An 8128-nucleotide genomic window follows, 5' to 3' on the forward strand; every position below is an offset into this window, starting at 1 on the left:
TCCACTTGCTTTTCCCCGCTTCTGGTCCCTGACCTCGGCTCAAGCCAAAGAAGCCAGTTTTAAACCAGAGAAGGAAGGGATTTTCTGACCTCAGCTCAAGCCAGTTTTAAACCAGAGAAGGAAGGGATTTTCTGACCTCAGCTCAAGCCAGTTTTAAACCAGAGAAGGAAGGGATTTTCTGACCTCAGCTCAAGCCAGTTTTAAACCAAAGAAGGAAGGAATTTCCTCTGCTTGCTTTTCCCCACTTCTGGAGTAAAACAACTACTTTCAAAGTAAAGACCACCCAATGAAACAGGAAATAACACTTTCAAACCATTAACAAAAGGATTCGGAAGTCTCGGAATTTTTGAAAAGTTTTGAAAAAATAATTATGTGAAAATCAGAATTGACTTTAGAATTGAAACACCAGCGCCCCCTACATCCAAAACAAGTTTTGAACCATTTTTATCAACCAAGCCTAATAGCCAAATGTGTTTTCGATTCCACTTAGAGCCCGTGAATGGCCATGGGGGAGCTTCAGTAGCTGAATGGTGAGTCCAAGGTGGAGGATTTAGTTGTTGTCATGGGTAGAAGAAAGTAGCAACCTCCTCAACAATCAAACTCTCAGCCTCTAAGACACCTGCATATGTCACTAACAGAATGCCAGCCTAAGAGTAGCTATATATCTATAGCATGAAGCTACAGTCATATATGGCAGAAAGTCAAACACTTTATCAGTAAGTAGCTGTACCTGACAAAGAGTTGTGTCATCAAGCAGCCATTATTTACCTTTCATGAATTATAGGGACCTTAAAAGAAAGTGGCAAGCATATGTGCATATGCATATTCATCATGACACTGAATAGACATCTGTCAATATTAAACATAAAGAATAATTAAAAATGGCATTTTATTTTCTGGGACAGCCAAAATACAGCTCTGGAACCTGTTCCCTGGTTTTTTGGGTTTTGTATTGGGTTTGTATTTTGTCTTTTGTTTTGTTTTTGTTTGTTTTGTTTTTTTCTTTTTTTTCTTTTTTTTTTTTTTTGAAGTTTTGGTATTTGAAAGAGAAGGTTGGAGGTGGCTATCAGCCATTGCATCTGATATGCCAGCTCCATTCTTTTCTGGAAAGAAGGGATCCTGCCAACATCACTCATCCTTTTATAGTGCCTTGGACTGACAACTCTGTTATAAATGCTAAACTGGGCTGCTCCACTCTTGAACATAGTTTGGAAGCTTCAGCTGGTGCAAAATGCTGAGCTGCTGCCCCTTCTATGTTGCTAAACCAATCAGAGGAAAGCTTTGGTGTAGTGGAGGATTTGGGCGGCGGGTGGGTGCTAGTATTTCTGCATATTTTCACATGTTTGGGGGAATTTCTGCATAATTGGTTGTATGGCCAATTTTCAGGTAAAACTTGGGCCACATACATCCTGACTACCTTGTAATTTTGCTCACCCCATTACTAAACAAATGACTATGTTTAGTAAAGGAGCTGAAAATATGTGTGAAATTGGGAAGACTGGAATCATAGATGGAATTTTTACCATTATTCTGGTATGCTTTTGACGAAGTAATACAAGATCAGTTTAAATGTCAGGTTAGACTTAATCAAAGTGTAATAAGCATCCCTCTTATATTGTAAACATAGTTGACATTTTAAAAAGACATACCACTTTTTCAGTAATTCTCAATGCAATTTAAATGGAAAATTAGAATTAATGGCCAGCATCTTGTATGATATTTGTGGACATGTAGTCATGGTGCTCCATAGCAAATCCTGGTCTCCATCCTCACTTATTGGCAAGCAGCTTATGCAGTTGACAAGGATTTGTCACTGTTCACTTGAGAAGCAGCTTACTGGTGTTTCCACTTCCTCCTGTGAGTGATCTCCAGTGCAACAAAGATAAGAGTCCCTTTTGCAGTTCCTTTTAATGTTAGACATCAGTCATGTGAGAGGATAGTAACATCAGACAGCTGCTATCCAATGTCCAGAGACAGAGATTCCCATTGATTATTGTGGCTGCTTCATGGTAAGTGGAAATTGGGAAAGGTTCATGATTGCATTGTTGTTGGTTTTTTGGATTATATGTCCATGTTCTAGAAGCATTCTCTCCTGATGTTTTGGGGTTCATGATCTCTGAGGATGCTTGCCACAGATGCAGGCAAAATGTCAGAAGAGAATGCTTCTAGAACATGGCCATACAACTAAAAAAAAACCTACAACAATACAGTGATTCTGGCCATGAAAGCCTTTGTCAATACAAAAGTTCATGATCCCTATATAACCCTTAAATTATGGTCTACTTAGGGCTCATGAATATGAAACAGGCATGAGTTTCAAACTGTCATAAAGAATTCCAGCCAATTTCAGCCAATTTAATTAAAATAAACATCCTCTTTTCAATATGGACGTAATCAATGCAATGGGTTTTCAATGTTTTTTAGTGCAAATGTAACCAACTGTTAATGCAATACAGATTACTCTGTGTTAGTGTAAATGAATTACAGTGGGACAGTGCTCCAAATTCAGGGGAGTGACTGTAATGGTCCTTTCCATCGGCTGACAGGTGGGGGATCTTTTCAAAGGCGTAGAGCATCATTTTGGGAGGAAAGCTTGGCAGCTGCATTTTATAACCTCTTGGGGCCAAAGTTCCTTTGCTGAGGATTTAAAAGACTTACTTTTTTTCGACCACAACTCCCATAATTCCTTGGTCAGATGTGTTAATGATCGGATAGGGCCTCCCCTTCATAGTTTTGTAGTTAGCTATATTAGATGGTTGAGATCTTTCTAGTAAGAACATGGTTCTTGCAGTTCTGAAGTCTACATCCCACTGTTTCAGAGAAACCCTCACAAAGAGTCTAAAATTACCTCCAGCTAATCTTTAAATGGCCAGGATTAAAAGTGTTGGTGCCTCTATTGTTAAGGCATCAGCAAGCACAGTGGACACTTCCATTTGCAACTTATGGAGTATTTTAGCCAAATAAGTTATTGCACAGCTCCATTCTTTTTAAATAAGCCACAGAACTGAGTCCTATAAAGCAGTATGGGGACACTACAAAGGAGTAGCTTAAGGAAATGTTCCTCAGTCAGATTTAGATAGCAGAGTACTCCAGTCAAACATTGGACTCTTGGGCTTCTTATTTGCATGAAATTACAACCCTGTAATACACCCTGACATATACAGATGGGGTAAAGATTGGGATCAAATTTATTCATGGTTCTGATCCGTTTTTTGAAACACTCTTCAAGTTAAAAACAGTATTCAGCTGGAGGTGAAAGTATTACTAAAATATCATCACCTATCCAGTCAAGGTCGGATTATACTCTCCTGGAAAATGTCAGTGTTCTGGGAGAGTATAAATATACTTTGAGAGCCAGTTTGGTGTAGTGGTTTGAGTACTGGGCTAGGACACTTTTTTTTCATGTCAGGAGCGACTTGAGAAACTGCAAGTTGCTTCTGGTGTGAGAGAATTGGCTGTTTGCAAGGACATTGCCCAGGAAATGCCTGGATGTTTTACCATCCTTGTGGGAAGCTTCTCTCATGACCCTGCATGGGGAGCTGGAGCTGACAGAGGGAGTTCTTCCACACTCTCCCCAGATTCGAACCTACAACCTGTTGGTCTTCTGCCAGCACAAGGGGTAAACCCACTGCTCCACAAGGGGCTCTGGCTGGGACACTGGGAGATCAGGGTTTGAGTCTCAGCTTGACCCTGGAAACCTACCAGGTAACCTTAGGCAAGCCATAGCTGCAGAGGAAGAATGCAAAGGCAACACATTTGGAACAAATGATGCTGAGAAAACCCCGTGATAGGGTCACAGCAGTAATAAATGCAATCTCCTGCATAAAATAAAAAGCCAGAGAGTACTTTGCTAAGTAAACTTAGCAGTGGCATCAGAAAATATAAGACAGGAGCACAAAGGACAAAGTGTATTGAGATGCTGGATTTTGTCTCACAAGTTGTTTCCGACAGACAAATGATGTTATATTTCACACCAGGGCTCTTATCCTTAACATATGGAGAACCGTGGAAGGGATTTCTTCGGCTGATGCCCCCTTTCTGGTGCAACCTATGGGGAAAATAAGCAAAACTGGGCCCCATGGAGCCTAAATTGAAATTCCAGAAGGGAAACCAAGGAAGAGATGGTCATGTAACAAAAAGCATGTAATCGCCATTGCCTGGGCTTTGCATTAATTGCTACATTGGAATGAAAGTGAAACAGGAATGTTTTGTAGAAAGATTTGGTGGAAGAGATTAGTTCTGTTTCTGTTTGCCGCCCAATTAACCAAGCATTCTTTTACTTGATTGGTGGAAAAGATTAGTGATGGCAACCACTGCTGCTGTGGCTATTGTGACTCTACCTGCGTTAACAAACACAACTGGACATAGAGATCCTATGAGGCCTTAGTGGTTTGAATGCTGGACTAGGGCCCTGTCCACACTGCCATATAACACATTTTCATAGTGCAGTTTAACTGCATTGCATATGAGTCTACACAGACATATAATGCAGTTCAATGCCATTAAACTGGATTATGAAGCAGCCTGATATGGCAATGTAGATAGATAGGGCCTTAGTCCAGCATTCAAACCATTAAGGCCACATAGGATCTCTATTTATTTATTTATTTATTTATTTATTTACAGTTCTTATATTCCACCCTTCTCACCCTGCAGGGGACTCAGGGCGGATTACAGTCAACACATATATGGCAAACATTCAATGCCAGTTTGACAAACAACGTTTAACACACAAATACACCAAGGCTATTTAACTTTTTTCTGGCCGCCAGGGGAGCTGCTGCTTTTCATCATCCATCAGCGACACCGATGAAGTTCTTCCGCATTCCACATTCCTCGGAGTCTTTTTTCTTTATGGCCTCATAAATTAGTTAAATTTAGCCTCCCACACAAGGTGGTACCTTATTTTCCTATTTGACAGATGCCACTGTCTTTCGGGCTGCAAAGGTCGACAACGGGCTACACAATGGCTGGACACCCACTCCAGCCCGGGCTGGCTTCGAACTCATGACCTTTTGGTCAGAGTGATCTTAATGCAGCTGACACTCAGCCAGCTGCGCCACAATCCCGAGAAAGAGAGCTCTTTGGGGGGTTTTGTAAGTAAGTGCATTTGAAAATTCACCAATAAATGTGATGAAAAGGCTCCCAGGTTTTTATCTGATGGTATAAGAAGTGCTGGCAAAGACACACTGAAACAAAGGATGAAGTCACATGACCAAGTTCCTCTGGGAGCTGTAGTAACCAGGGAATACTTTAGTTGGAGTAGACAAACCTCAATGGAATGGGAAGAATGGTCTTAATCAGGTGAATATTGCTGTCTGTGATAAATAGATTGTTTCTTGGTAATGATCCAATAATTGTGTACAAAGCGACCAGAGGCAATCCCGAACAGAGACAATCCCCCCTAACAAGGCAATATGTACATTAGCAAATAGCAATATATTTCCAGATGGGGAGCCAATGGAGTGAATTAGGACATTCTTGGAGCTATACTGCCATCTAATGGAAGAATTGCCATTGAGTCAGTGCTGATCTCAGAGTAGTTGGCTTCAATCCAGAGCAATTTTCCATGAAAGAAACAGTTGTAGCAGAGTACAACTATGTTACCAGTCTGAGGAAAAATATAGCTGGTCCTCATCAGAAAGCTTAAGAGCTCTAGATACCTGTGGATGTGCCTTATGATAATTCCATGAACATTGTAGGGTTTTCTGAGTCAAGGAATGCTCACGCCAGTTCCTTCCTCCCAAAATAAAGGCAGCTGCATTAAATGAGGAAGGACCAAGACAGATGTTCAGTGGTAAATCTAATGCACCTATTAGACAGAATATTGTATGTGGCTTATGCAGTTAGATACTGCAGGGGATACCGTAAACTCCCTTCCATGCTTGTAGTGTGTGCACAGGGGCACCTGTTGACTTCTGGAGGCACAGTAGAGCATACACCCGATTGCTCTCTGGCTTCCCTTGTGCACTTGGGCAAGAAGTAGCAGCACTCAGCCATGCCTACTCAGTCATGGGGAAGAGGGCAGAGCTTACAAAGTGGTTGTGATAGGGCAAACTGGGATTTGTGCTCCTGGTTAAGGCTGTTAACTTAAGCAAAAAGGCTGGTTTTCCCCTTTTTTCTCTCCTAGGCTCTACATAGAATATGCTTGGGATGGAATGTAGAGAACTGATAGCACCAGCTTTAGCTGGAATCAAACCAGCACAAAATGCAAGGCTTTTTAATGCTCATTTACCATAGTAAAACACACGCCCAAACACGAAGACATAGGGCTACTAGGTAGAGATGTAGATGTGATTAATGTACATGTTATGATTTCTTGTCAAGTACTAATTAAATCCATTTCCAGGTTGTAACACAACACACGTCAAGGTTACAGCAAGTTTCAAGGCTTTGCTTTCTCACAGATCCTTTTGTCACATTTGTGGTTTTCAGGGCAGGCTGTTTTTGGACTGCAGCTGTTGATCCTTAACCAGCATATCTGAAGGGTGATGGGCATTGAAGTCCAGCAGCACCTAGATCAGGCCTGCACAACCTTTGGCCCTCCGGGTGCTTAGGAGTCCCAGAAGCCCTGGTCAGCTTTTCTGACAGTCAGGAATTCTGGGAGCAGAAGTCCAAAAGACCCAGAGGACCACAGGTTGTGCAGGTCTGACCTAAAGGCTATGTTTTCCATTTTTCTTGGAAACTGCTTTCCCACAAGGTAATATTGCATTGTGATTTGAACTGTAAAGACAAAGGCCATTATCCTGTTCAGCAGCTACTTCAATCAGGTTATGAACTTGTAACGTGCTCACAAAATTGTCGCAACATTTTGAGAATTGCAAATGCATCCAAAACCCACTTCACTGAGGAACATTGGTGTGCAGGGCACTGACTTGGGGGGGGGGGGGGGTGCTTCTGCTTGTTGTATCACTCAAAAGAGTTAGATCTTTCAGCATCCTGCTCACCAGTTCCACAGGTCTACTTTCTGTCTGCCTAGATTTTATGGTTTATATTGGGAGGGGTGTGTGTGTCAAGTTAAGAGACGCAGTGTACCTAGGACACTATGTACCTAATGTAGATTTTAAGAAAAGAAATATCAAGTAGGATGTAGTATTTGACTTATGTAGCAGAGGTGGTGACAACAGATAATGGCATATCCTTTCCTCTTTGACAGAACTCTTATTTGTATTTCCACAAACAGGCTTCCTTTTTTAAGGCTCAGGATAGGCCACTTGCCTCCATTTACACTAATAAGGATTCAAAAGTCAGCCACTTGTTACTAAGTGTAGATTTTCTACTCATTTCATTGGAAAAATTATAGGCAGGCACCCAGAGTTAATAACCAGGTAAGAAAATTCTGAAAACACCAAGGTCTGAATTTAGGAAATATTGAGTGGTGTTTACAGGAAGGCAGAGCTCTTCAAGAAAAGGGGTCATCTGTTTGGAGGTTGCTGCCTCTCTGAATCTAGCCAGTGAGGGAGAGGACCAAAACTGTGTGGATTCAACCTCTTCAAATTGCAGAAGCGAAGAACTGCCTTATGGCTATGCAGGGAAATTGTTTCTGACAAAATTCTTAAAATTGAGGAAAATTCTAATCATAAAAGGTAAATAGACCCCTGGATGAAACCTATTCCCCTTCCCTAGCATATTAATAATCAGATGCAATTTCGCTGTAACGGTGGGATTGTATGTGCACATACTAATACCTTGTGTTTTTTTTTCCTCTTTTATCCTAAAGTCTGTTGGTTTACAAATTCTCTGCAGTCAGTTGTGGCCTTCAGATACCTTTTGGAGGTCTTATCTTAGGAAAGGAATATTCCGGTGTTTTTGTCAGTTTCACCCTCTGAAATATAACCTACAACATCTTGATTTCATTGGTCATTTCCTATTCAAGTACTAACCAGATGATCCTACTTAGCTTCCAAGCTAAGACAGGATCTGGTGCCTTCAGTATATTCATGCCTTCAGTGACTGCACACACACATAATTAATAACACTAGGCTTCTTCAATGAAAAAACTAGCTTAATGAACCAATGAAATATCCTTCCTGTCTTCAGGGCCAACAAACAATTGAAAGGCGCACAGCGCACACCTCACAGTGGACCCCTTTTTCTTTCCTGGAATTCCTATTTTAACAGAAATGCT

This window comes from Anolis sagrei, chromosome 2, assembly GCF_037176765.1.
Source record: "Anolis sagrei isolate rAnoSag1 chromosome 2, rAnoSag1.mat, whole genome shotgun sequence".
NCBI lineage: Eukaryota > Metazoa > Chordata > Lepidosauria > Squamata > Dactyloidae > Anolis > Anolis sagrei.